The 13099-nt window shown below is 50.4% G+C and overlaps 1 pseudogene; it reads left to right on the top strand.

The window, feature by feature from the left end:
- The first annotated feature begins 4291 nt into the window (after positions 1-4291).
- LOC149334103 (uncharacterized) lies at positions 4292-6628 on the top strand (annotated as a pseudogene).
- Positions 6629-13099: the final 6471 nt, after the last annotated feature.

The raw sequence follows: 13099 nt of genomic DNA, 5'->3' as shown, positions 1-13099 counted from the left end.
TCATCCTGTGCCGTGATACCATGTTCTTTTGGGACGTACTACAACGAACTCTTAAGAAGGACATTGAAATTACACCATACACTATTAGATTTCTGCCTGTTGGCAAAAACTCTGTTGTGCCTTATGACCTGTTTGTGTTGATGGGACTATTCAGTCTTTGGAAAAGCCGTATGATGGACAGACATGCCGAGCCACCAAGATCGTCCAAATCTGTGTTTCGTGAACAGTGTGCTTGGTGAGGAGTGTATATGCTGCACGCGAAGAACCTCCAAGCTGGCTGCCGTGCCTAGATGCATGTGTGTGCCTACCTGAATTTTGATGTTTTGATGGGGATGCAGTGTTGAGTTAGGGCTAGGGCAGTGTTTAGGGACGCGAACCAGTTTCCTTGAAAATTTTCCCCTTTTTACGGAAGTTCTTCCATGCAATAAAGAAAAAAAAAAAGAGCTGGCATGGCGGAGTGGATAGCATGCTCGTCTCGCACGCCGAAGACCGGGGTTCGATTCCGAAGCTCGACCAATTGCCTATTCGGTTTTATTTATTTCTATGGCCTGACTAGAAAAGTTAATTAGGCTAATTGAGTAATTAAGCAATTAACTAAGCTCAGTCCCACTTACTTGGAGCATCACTATACGATCCCTTCAATTGGTTGCATGCTTACTAGCCAAAGTACAATTGGCCCCGTTTGAAATTCGCGCACTGTGACGTCACGACCATTTCGACCAATTGAAAAGCGTGACATTTTTGTCGACAACTGCTGCTTACAACGATGAGACACTTAAAGGCTTCCGCCTTAAAAAAGAAATAGCAGTGCACAAGAATGTATGCCGTCCTAAAGCACACAAGTTGCAAGGATTGACACGGTCGTGAAGCGTCCACTTGAAATGAAAAGCAATTGCTACAAGTGCCCCTCAGGCAGTGCTGCCAACCCTAGGGACATTCCCTGGATCTACAGAATTTGGACAATGTTAGGGGAAAAATGATTTTCTGTATAATCTAGGGAAATTTCATTTGTTCGGAGAGTTCTTTTTTTTCTCTCTGGGAAGACAGTACAAGCTTCTCGTTGCTTTTTCTCTACAAGTGACGGAGGCCCGCACAACACCGCCGCGCGCTCGAGTAAAGCCTGTTTCACATGCAAGTGAATACGCTGTGTTGCTGCGGCGCAAAGGCTGTTGAGAGCCATCGCGGCGGCTGTAGCAGGCTAAGCGGCGTTGTTCCAACAAGCTGCTCTGCGCTGCTCTGAAAATTGAGCGCTGCGCTGCTCAATTTTCAGTTGCTTGCATGCATGTGAGCCAGCCTTTACTCGGACGTAGTCGGACATGTATGGTCTCTGATGTGGCCAGTGGCACCCGCTGCTGTGATCTGGCGCGCCAGTGCCTTCCCTCAACACGCGCGCCCCTTCTTCACGTTGTATTTGGAGCTCGCTGCACGACGTGAAATTCTTATATCGTAAGCATATCTGCATGTTTGTTTTGATAACGTCTGGTAATGGGGAAGCTGCATGATAAAACTTGGTACTGAACTACGCATAAATATCCGTTTTTTTTTTTCACAACTGAACACTATTTCGTATCAAAGGGAAATCTAGGGAATTTTTGGTTGCAAATTGTAGGGTAAGCGGCTCCTGGAGGTTGGCAGCACTGCCCTCTAGTACTGCCTGCCACTCACAACAAAAGAATAATACGATAGTAAATTAGCACCCCACGTAGTGGACAACGCAGCAATGTATGGAAAGAAAAATGATACGTGCGACGTTAAGAGACCGGAAGCGGGCAGAGTTGGTGAGGAAACAAACGCGCGTTACTGACGTCTCAGTCGAAATCAAGAGGAAGAAATGGGCTTGGGCTGAGCATGCAATTCAAAGGCAAAAGAGAAGGCAAGCGTACCAGAGGGCCACGGAAAGTAAGGTCGGTGGGTGAGAATAGAGAGTTATAGCATATCGTTACCGTGTTTACGTTCCCGTTTACCGTGTTACTGGACGCCAGACTTCCCGGTTAGCGCTGCGCACGCTAGAAGACGTTTTAGCATACCGTCTCTTGCGTAACAAGCTACAGTAAGGCGAAAACGAATGATGATGATGATGACAGGTGCCCCAGCATTATTTACAGACAAAAATACGCATGGATTGCAAGCATTTCTTTGCAATGATATGTTACATGCTCTTTAATCATCTTTTTCTCTGCGCATAAAGACGTGCACACTACTTTTCTGCTTTCTGCAGCGGCTTTAAAAATACCCTGTCCAGTAGACAAGTTTACCGCACAGAACGCACTAAGCTTGCGTACGCTGCGCTTACTGCGCTGCGAACGATTTAAAAAAATCTGCCTCTCCCGTAACCGAGAGTAGAGTAAGCATGAAATGTTTACGGGCATAACACATTGGTTGTAGATGGTACTAGTCAGAATCTTGAAATGGGTCTAGTGTTAAACACACCACACCACACTCTTCTTGTTGCGTCGAAGCGATCGCCTGCAATAGTGCGGGCTTAGGTAGGCAGCCGCGAACCGTGGCGGCCTTGTCGCTTTCGGGAGCGGCCGCATAATCATGGCGTTGTCGGCAGCGGCGAGCAGTCTTCTGCTATGGCGTATCACTCGCAAAGCGATCGCTTTCCGCAAGACGCTTCCTACCTCTCCTTTATCAGGCTCCATTGCTCGGCTTAAACAGCTGTGACGGTGGCGGCATTGAAATCCAGGATGATGCTTAAGCGTACGCGGACACGACGGGACGCAGGCCTGACAAGAATGTATAAGCATCAAGTGCTTTTTTTCAAACTAAGCAAACTACATCTTGATGCTAACATTCTTGCATGGTTGCATTCTTTTCTTACTGATCGTTCCAAATTTGTCGCAGTAAATAACACCTGCTCCTTCGCTTCGCCAGTCGAATCAGACGTACCACAAGGCTCTGTGTTGGGGCCTTTGCTTTTCCTAATATATATCAACGACTAGCCTATTAGCTTATGTTCATCAATTAACCTTTTTGCAGATGACTGCGTCATATACCGCGAAATTAACAGTGACGCTGATGTAACTCTTCTTCAGTCCGATATTGATCATGTTCTTGACTGGGCTAACCCCTGGAACATGGAACTAAACCCTAAGAAATGCAAGCACATGCGTGTTTCTCGTTGTAATAATTCACTACCCTCGTATCATCTGAATAATAGTAGCATCGAATCTGTGTCTTGTTACAAATATCTAGGAGTATTTATTTCTTCTAATCTCTCTTGGAACACGCATGTAGATTATATAACCAACAACGCTAATCGCATGCTGGGCTACTTACGCCGCAATTTTTATCTTGCTTCTAGTTCTGTTAAATTACTCCTTTATAAATCGTTAGTTCGTACTAAACTGGAATATGCTGCATCTGTTTGGGACCCCAGTCAAGAGACGCTCATCTATCAGCTGGAATCCGTCCAGAACCGGGCGGCTCGTTTCATTCTTTCAAATTATCATCGCAACTCCAGCGTCACGACTATGAAAACAAGCTTGTCACTACCCCTGCTCCCACAACGTAGGAAAATATACCGTCTTTGCCTGTTCCATAAGATTTATTATGACAATCCCATTCTTAAGAATAAAATGATATTACCACCCTGTTACATTTCACATCGCATTGACCATCGTCATAAGGTTGGTATTCCTCCATGCCAAACCGACCGTCATCACAATTCATTCATCTCAAGTACGTCAGTAAGCTGGAATCACCTTCCCGGATCTATCGTCGAAATTTCTGATAATTCTGAGATTAAATCTGCTTTAACCAACCTGCTGCTGTCATAAACTCGGGAATCCTTAACGCTTTCATCTTTTTTTTTATTTGTTTTTTTACGGTTATTCCATTTGTTCTATATGCGCGCATGTTACTGCCTTTTGAACGTGATTTCTCTTGTCATTTTTTGTCATTTTTGTTTTTCTTGTACGCTGTTGTTTTTGTGATTGTTTTTATTCCGCGATATGCGCTGTTAATTTGTTAAATGTTTTGAGTAACCTATTTGTTCGTTTTTCTGTGAGCTTCATTTATGTCTAATTTTGATGTGTATTTACAGCTGCATTTTTCGTTTCACTTTGGTGTGTAACCCACTCCCCTCTGTAATGCCCTCTGGCCCTGAAGGTAATGAAATAAATAAATAAATAAATAAGCAGCGCGTTCTAATACATGGGTTGCACGTGACGTCAGTTCCGGCTTGCAAATCGCGCGTGCGCCATCTTTAAGAATGACCGCGTCTGGCTGCGCGCTCACCGCCTACCGCCACGCCTGAGCTTGATATCGTTCCGTTTATTTTTGCGGCATGGCGAAAGAAAATTTGCACGTTCTTTGTCCATCATACTCTGAAGAGCTCGTAGGACCGAGCCGGGAACGTTACAGAGCGAAGATCGAAATGTGTGGCGGCATCGACCCTTATGAACTGTGCATCGGCAAGGACGCCACGCCGAACGTCGACTTGCTGCCCACCGTGACGCACGCTGACATCGTCAATTACTTGGTGCTTTCAACAAGACACGTTACTTTGCAACAGATGAAGGCGTACAAATCCTTACAAGGCCATAATTATTTTACGAGTGGATGGGTCAAGAGCATCGCAGCAAAGCAGCTGGCATCAGAGCGTGTCATCTTTTTGAGCGAGGTTAGTTGACAGCGCTCTTTCGCACGTAATGGTCAATCGTTAAGCTCCGCATTTTTTCTCTCTCCACATTTACGCCTTGTGTTCCTGTAGGCAGTCTTTGATTCGTTTCTTTTGTTGTTGTTGTTGTTGAGCGAAACTATTTTCTTGCTTATGCACGCGTACAGCGGCAACTTGAGAGCAAGTGGTTAGAAAATGGTGCATAAATTGTTAACATATGACCAGCAAAGCATCATTACTTTCACAACTGTTGGAAAAATTACTTTCACAACTGCTTGCTTTAGAGCGAGATTTTCTGAACCTTCTAAAGCGCAAGTGAAACCATGTTGCTTCCGCCACATTTTGTGGATAAATTGGCGTAGAACCGCGCAACAAACTGTTGCTGGGGCTCAGCAAAGTGGTCGTTTGAAAAAGAGTACTTTCTCAGCTCATTTTATTCGACATTTCACATTTCAAAAACGCTATTGGCAGAAATCAGTTTATTTGACATTTCACATTTCAAGAACTGTATTTGGTGAAATCCTTTCGTTTGACATTTCAGGTCAACCACTCTCAGAGCCTGCGGGAAGTACCCCTAAAAGTGTGGATTCTTGCCAAAGCAGATGGAACTGTCGAGACAGCGCATTGCACGTGCATGGCTGGTGTAGGCGAAGCATGCTCGCATGTTGCTGCTACACTTTTTACCGTAGAGATAGCTGTAAGGCTGAGGGACTCCGCTACTTGCACCGAAAAGAAAAATACATGGCTGCCAGCTCATAGCCGGAATGTTGAATTCCGAAGGCTAAGGGAGATCGACTTTTCTTCGGCAAAAGCAAAGAAGAAAAAGATGGACAACATTATAAGCAGTAATATTACTGGAGATGTAGCCCCTTCATCACATAGGCTGCGGCCAATCCCAGCTGCGACAGACGCAGAGCTAGAGCAGTGCTTTTCAGCAATAGCAGATGCAGGAGTGACGCCAGCTTTGTTTACTCTGCATGAAAAATATAGCTCACTTTTTCACCCACCACGAGCAAAGAGCCTTTACTTCTCCGGACCCTAATGTGTGAAGAGGCCGCCTCTGAGGATTTGCCTGCTCTGGTGAGCAGAGCCGAAGAGTTCTTGAAAGAAATGGTCATAACACAAGATATGGTGGAGCATGTCGAAGCCGTGACAATAGAACAGTCAAAATGTGCAAAGTGGTTTACATTTAGAGCTGGACGAGTAACAGCTTCAGTTATGAAGAGTGTGTGCAGGGCAAACGTGGACCACCCGTCAGTAAGCTTGTTGAGAAGAATCTGCTACCCACAGAAAAACAAGTTTTCATCTCAAGCCACAGAGTGGGGACTCAAGCATGAAAGTGGAGCCCTTTCCACGTGCCAAGAAAATGTAGTGCAACGCCACAACGATGTGACACTGAGAAGAGCCGATGTTTGTTTAAGTGCCAAATATCCCTATCTTGCAGCATCCCCAGATGCTATTGTCAGCTGTCTATGCTGCGGAGAAGGCATTGTTGAAGTAAAATGCCCTTATTCACTTGCAGTACAAGGACTAGAAGCAGCATTGAGCAACAAAGATTTCTGTCTGGAGGCTAGTCCAGAAGGACCTCGCTTAAAGAGGGCGCATGAGTATTTCTACGAAGTCCAAACACAGCTGGCGATGTGTGCGGTGAAATACTGTGACTTTGTCGTTTGGACGCCAACCTCTGTAGATATTCAAAGAATAAGGGAAGATGGTGCATTCTTTCAAGGAATTCTGGAATTGGCAACACGATTTTTCACATATGTTGTGCTACCTGAAATGTCCTCACAATACTTCATCCGAAAAGATACACCAAAGGCTGGCACTAGTGCTCAAAGATCTGTGTACTGTTACTGTCGAGGCCCAGAAACTAGAAGAATGGTGGCATGCGATGGGGAACACTGCCCATACAAACGGTTCCACTACTCTTGCATTGGAATGAAGCGGGCACCAAAGCAGAAGCACTGGTATTGTGCAGATTGTTCTCAACTGAAGAAAGCGTAGCAGAGTCCCTGGAACACAAGCCCCAAGCTTTCATTAACCTGTTACCATGAGTTGTTCTGTGTCGGCAATTGCAGAAGATACTTCAAATCAAGCTTGTAGCTTGTGGGGATACACATGAATCCCCTGCCCCATTGTAACGGCCGCGCGTAATTATCACGCGATGCTATGCGCGCGCCGTTCGGGAGGTTTTGCGAGGGAGGGCACTCTCGCCACCCCCGCTTCCTTTCGCTCCCCGCCGCGGAGGCTTTCCCTCTTTCCCCTCTTACAACGGAGAGACCTCCTCTCCACAGCCCGGGAGGAGACGCGATTCTCCCGAGGCTCGCTCGTCTTCTGGCGGGAGCCGTGCACACGCACGGATCAGAGATCTGCCACGGAGACCGCTGCCCTTATCGCCCGGCCACCGTGTGTGACTTGACCGCCGCGGGCCGTGAGCGAGGAACCACGCGAGGTGAGCGGAACCTACTTCCCCCACATTTTTGCGTGCGTTCTGCCCTTTGTGTTTTCCACCCCCGTACGCGAGCGGAACATCCTCGCTCGTTACGGCGGTTGTATTGTTGCTGCTGCACTGTATTGCTCGGGAGCAATAAACGCTCCTCCGAGTAGCATACTCGTGTTTGTCCCCTCTGGCCCGAACCCGCCGTGGTTGCGACCTACCGCACCGCGGGTTGGGGGTCACAGCTCTGACTGCTAGGGCTGGCACGCTGGTGCTAGAGAGCGACAACTGCTTCTAGCCCTTTGAGCGTTACTACAGGAATAGACCCCCATATTCTTGGCGCCCAACGTGGGGCCAGAGGTGTGACAAACCGAGTGTCTGTGTGAGCGACTGCCGACGCACAGACTAGCCATGGCGGCGAGCGGGATTGACATCCAGTCCCTGCTGTGGTTGTCCAATACGGCTTCTCAGCAGCAACATCTTGGCACGGCAGTAACAACTACTGCAGGTGTGTTCCCAGAGGCTGACGCTAGCCCCTGTGATCGTATATCGTTTGAGCCGAGCGGTGCTTCACACGACACACAGGCTCAGACGAGCGGCGACGCTAGGCACTTCTCGCCAAGCGCTATGCCGCCAGGTAGGGAGAGCATGGCGCGACACGCGCAATCTTGCTCATCCCACCTGGGCCCTCAGCCAGAACTACCTGGCCAGGCCCAAGAGGCTGTGTTTGATGTGTTCTCCAGTCGGAGTCTGAGGCAAAACTGTTTATTCAGAGAAAGCGTACAAGCGAGGCAGACTGTCGGGATAGAGAGAGAGAGTGCAGAGAGTTCAGTGTCCGCGTGTAGCTTCGTACATGCATATGGTACGTGCCAGGACCGAAGAGCCGCGGAGACGCGGGGATGAGGTGTTGAGCGAAATACGATGCTCAGGCCAGACAGAAGGTACCATACGGGAAGCGGCACTTGGAGCGGCAGTAGTGTGATACACTACTGGAGCGGCAGCACCACGATACACAACACTCCTCCCCCCTTAGACGTAGTAGTCTCGGAGGTGAGAAGGAAACTTCCTCTCTCGGGCGGAGCGTCGAGGAACGGTGCCGGTCGCCGGAGGAATTCTGTCGGAGGTATCCGCGTTCTCTGAGTTGGAGCGGCTTTGCCCGGGTTCAGGTGAGTCGGCGTCTGGCTCGGTCGAAGTGCTAGCGGGTTGTTCGTCCTGGTCTTCTGACTCTGAATTCGGCTCAGGCAGTTCGAGTTCAGGTGCACGGTGAGGAAGATCGGGTAGGTTATAGTCCCTCTTTCTAAGGTGGTCGACGTGCCTACGCCAGGACGTACCGTCCAGGAGTTCGACTTCATAGGACACAGGTCCTTTGCAGGAGCAGATGATCGCGGGAAGCCACCGAGACCCATGTGGCGAAAAATTCCTAGCAAAGACTGAGTCACCTGGCTCAAACTTGCGGGTTGGTGCAGCGCGGAGCTTCCGCGACAACCGGTCGCGTCGCAAGTTGCCTTCCTGAGAATCAGGGTGCAAGTAGTCTAGGGCGGACTTTAGCTGACGTGAGAACAGTAGCTCCGCCGGGCTTCTTCCTGTAGTCGTGCAGGGCAGCAAGTGCTGCTGGAACAGGAAACGACTGAGCTGAAGTTCGATGTCGCCCCCTTTCAGTCGCTTAAGAGCTTTCTTCGTTTCCTGAACGAAGCGTTCGGCCTGTCCGTTAGAAGACGGATGGTAGGGTGCGACTAACGCTTGACGAATGTTGTTCCTGGCGAGGAACTGCCGGAATTCAGCTGATGTGAATGCAGAACCGTTGTCAGATACGACGACGTCGGGAAGTCCGTGTGTGGCGAACAGCCGTCTGAGTTCTCGGACAACAAGTGCAGCTGAAGTTGTCCTCACCACAACGACCTCTAGCCATTTTGAGAACGAGTCCACGACGATTAGAAATGTCTTGCCTTGGACTGGTCCAGCGAAGTCCACGTGCAGCCTAGACCACGGTCTCGTAGTCTGCTTCCAGGGATGGACTGCAGCGCGGGGTGGAGCATTCCTGGATTCTTGGCAGGTCTCACACGCACGGACGGTGTTCTCCACATCGCTGTCGAGTTTCGGCCACCAGACGTAACCTCGCGCGAGTCCCTTCATGCGAACGATTCCTGGGTGTGATGAGTGAAGTAGCTCAAGCACTTCCATGCGGAGTTGCGGTGGAATCACGACTCGGGAGCCCCACAGAATGCAATCACGATAAGCGGAGAGTTCGTCGCGGCGCACGAAATAAGGTTGGAACTGGTCCTCTACCTTTGCTGGCCATCCGGTACGAATCCACTTGAGTACTCGCGACAACACACGGTCCTTCCTTGTCAGCTGAGAAATCTTGGATGCATCTGCAAAGGCTTCTGGGGGGTTTTCGAGCAGCAGGACATCTGTCATGATGGGACTTTCGGCATTTGTGGAGGGCAGCGGTAGGCGGCTGAGTGAATCAGCATTGCCCATTTGACGTCCCGGTCGGTAGATCAGCTCATAGTCGTACTGTGCGAGGAGTAAATTCCATCGAAGCATCCTCGGTGAAAGTACGCTAGGTATTGGACGACTGTGATGCAGCAGACCCAGCAACGGCTTGTGGTCAGTATAGACCTTGAAGTGTCTGCCATACAGATATTGGTGGAACTTCTTGACACCGGAAACGACAGCCAGAGCTTCTCGGTCTGTCTGAGAGTAGTTCCTTTCGGTCGAGCTCAAAGTACGGGAACCGAATGCAATTGGAGATTCTTGTCCGGTAGAGTCTTCGTGACTAAGGACAAATCCTATCCCGTAGGCAGACGCGTCGCAGGCAAGCGTGAGCGGCTTGTGCACATCGTAGTGGACTAAGACATCGGATGTCTGTATAAGTTCCTTGGCGTGCTTGAAAGCGTCGGCTTCTTCTTTGCGCCATCTCCACGTCTGATCCTTTGCTAGCAGACGGTATAGAGGCTCGAGGGCGTGAGCTGCACCGTGCAAGAATCTGTTGTAGAAGTTTAGCAGTCCGAGAAAAGACTGAAGTTGCTGCTTGTTCCTTGGACTGGGAGCTTCTTTAAGGGCTTCGACCTTTTCTTCGGTCGGATGAATACCGGCAGCGTCAATGCGGTATCCAAGGAAGGTTACTTCCGGCATGCCGAAGGTGCATTTCTCTCGGCTCAGACGAATGTTGTCGTCACTTATGCGTTTCAACACATTTCGCAGGTGTTTGTTGTGCTCGTAGGCATCTTGACCTCCCACTATAATATCGTCCAGGTACACGTGGACCCCAGGTAGTCCCGAGAGGAGCTCTTCCATGTAGCGCTGAAATATGGCTACGGCGGACGACACTCCGAACGGCAGGCGAGTAACTTTGAACAGTCCCCGGTGCGTATTGACTGTTAGCAGATCGGCTGTGTCACTGTCCACGGCAAGCTGCTGGTAGGCTTGATTGAGGTCTAGTTGTGAGAATACAGTGCACCCCGCAAGGTTTGAAAAAAGCTGATCGATGGTTGGAAGAGGATATGTTTCCATCTTGATTGCTTGGTTAACGGTGCTTTTGTAATCACCACACAGCCTGATCTTGCCGTTCTTCTTAACGACGCAGACTACCGGTGTCGCCCATCGGGAGGATCGCACGGGCTGGTACACGCCTTCCTGTACAAGAACGTCGATGGCTTCGTCTACCTTGGGCAGTAGAGCCACCGGAACTTGACGTGCTTTCCTGAAGATGGGAGCGATTTCAGCCTTGAGCTCGATACGAACGGACGGTCCCTTGCTCTTCCCTAGTCCTTCAGCGAAGACTTCTGGGTATTCAGAGACGGCGTTCAGCAAGGTTAGCGGAACTTCGATTTGAGATGCGTGGTTTATTCCGCAGAGCGATATTCCCAACGCAGAAAACCAGTCTCTTCCCAACAGGCTGGTGCCATTTCCTCGGACAACGAGAAGTTGAAGGCGAGTGCTCTTCGTTCTGTATGAAACGGCAACTTCCAATGATCCCAGAATCTCCAAGCTTTCCCTTGTGTAGGAGCGCAGCTGTAGAGAGGATGGCCTTAGGTCTTGCCTTGACAGCCGAAGTTTCTCCATGGTCCTCTCGCTGATGATGGTGCAGGCGGCCCCGGAGTCAACCTCCATGGTCAGAGGCCTACTGTTTATCAGGACGTCCACGCAGACTGCCGGAGAATTGATGGTGTTGGCACCACTCGTAGACTTGCGGTCTTGAATTTCCCGGTGAAAGCTGACTGAAGCCGTAGAGTTTACGTCTTGAGCTGGATCAGCTGATTGCAAAATTTGATGGTTGCGTCCACGAGAGTACTTGTTTTTGCGAGAAAACTCCTTTCGGTGTTGACCAGGCTTGGAAGTTTTTTCTTTTGCTGCCTTCTTCCTGCAGGCCTTCTCCAGGTGACCTTTGTTGCCGCAGTAGCGACAGATGGCGGAATGATAGGAGCAAGTACGAGCGTCATGCTCGCCGGTGCAACGCCAACATTGATGACTCGGAGGATGGTTGGCGGGCTTGACGTCCGAGCGCTTGGGGTTCCGTTGCAATTGATGCGTTTCTGAGGGGACCCTTGAGCGGCGAACCTCTTCTGTCTTGGCTGCTGCTTCTTCCGCAGCACGTGCCAGTAGGATGGCCTTCGACAGCTTGAGGTCCGGTTCAGCTAGGAGACGTCTTTGGATAGGCTCTTCACGCAGGCCACAGACTAGGCGGTCGCAAAGAAGTCGATCCAGCCAATCCCCGAACTCGCAGTGGCGAGCTAACAGTCGAAGAGCGGCGAGATATTCCGGCACCGATTCACCAGGTTGCTGGTCTCGCTTGTTGAAGCGGAATCGTTCCATGGTGACGGAAGGCTTCCCGATGAAGTGGGTGTCGAGCAAGGAAACGATTTCTGAGAAGGGAACATCCGAAGGTGCCTTGGGTGCGCAGAGCGAGCGCAGCAGAGTATACGCGTCGACGCCGCATACGCTGCAGAGGAAAGCCCGTTTCTTCTCATCGGACTGGATGTCGTGGGCTTGAAAGTAGAACTCGAGGCGTTCTAAGTAGACTGGCCAGGAGGAAGGCTCGGCGGGCGAGAATTCTCCGATCGTGGCCGAAGGCAAAAGCGCTGCCATGTCGACGGATGTGCAGGGCTGGAGCGGATCCAGGAGCTTTGCCGGAGGCGGTCAGTATTGACTGCAATTGCGCGCTGGGGATCACGGCGATCGCATCCTCGTCGCCAGTGATGTGTTCTCCAGTCGGAGTCTGAGGCAAAACTGTTTATTCAGAGAAAGCGTACAAGCGAGGCAGACTGTCGGGATAGAGAGAGAGAGTGCAGAGAGTTCAGTGTCCGCGTGTAGCTTCGTACATGCATATGGTACGTGCCAGGACCGAAGAGCCGCGGAGACGCGGGGATGAGGTGTTGAGCGAAATACGATGCTCAGGCCAGACAGAAGGTACCATACGGGAAGCGGCACTTGGAGCGGCAGTAGTGTGATACACTACTGGAGCGGCAGCACCACGATACACAACAGTGTTGCGCAACGCCTTGCGCCTCATAGAGAGCCTCACGGGTATCGTGCAGAACAACCTGCAAACACCCGCTCCAGCGGCGAGTCCGAGGCTAAGGGTGGACCTTCCCAGCTACGGCGGCTATCACGATCTTGTCAGTGCCAACGAGTACCTTGAGCGCATGCTGACCTACCAGCAGGCGACAGGGCTTTCCGATGGCGAGATTCTGGCGCGTGTCGTGCCAATCTCACTGACTGATCAGGCTGCCCGCTGGTTCCGCCTTACTGGCCATCGGTCTCGCACAATGGAGGAGTTCCGAGCGAGGTTTCGCGAGGAGTTCTTGCCCGCAGACTACGAGCGTCGTCTGCGGCGCGAGTTGGAGCTGCGTACTCAGCATCCGGACGAATCGTTGCTTGAGTACGTGAGGGCGATGGACGAACTCTATCGTTTTGCAGACCCCTCAGCTTCGAACGGCGAGAAGGTAGAGCGTGTCAGGCGACAAGCGCACCCTACACTCTTAGAAAAAAAGGTAGTGAAAACGTAGTAACGGATGCTGTTACAACCTTTTTTT

Source organism: Amblyomma mixtum, chromosome 8 (genome assembly GCF_055824585.1).
Source record: "Amblyomma mixtum isolate Tamu chromosome 8, ASM5582458v1, whole genome shotgun sequence".
NCBI lineage: Eukaryota > Metazoa > Arthropoda > Arachnida > Ixodida > Ixodidae > Amblyomma > Amblyomma mixtum.
This window is presented reverse-complemented; position numbering and strand designations above follow the sequence as displayed.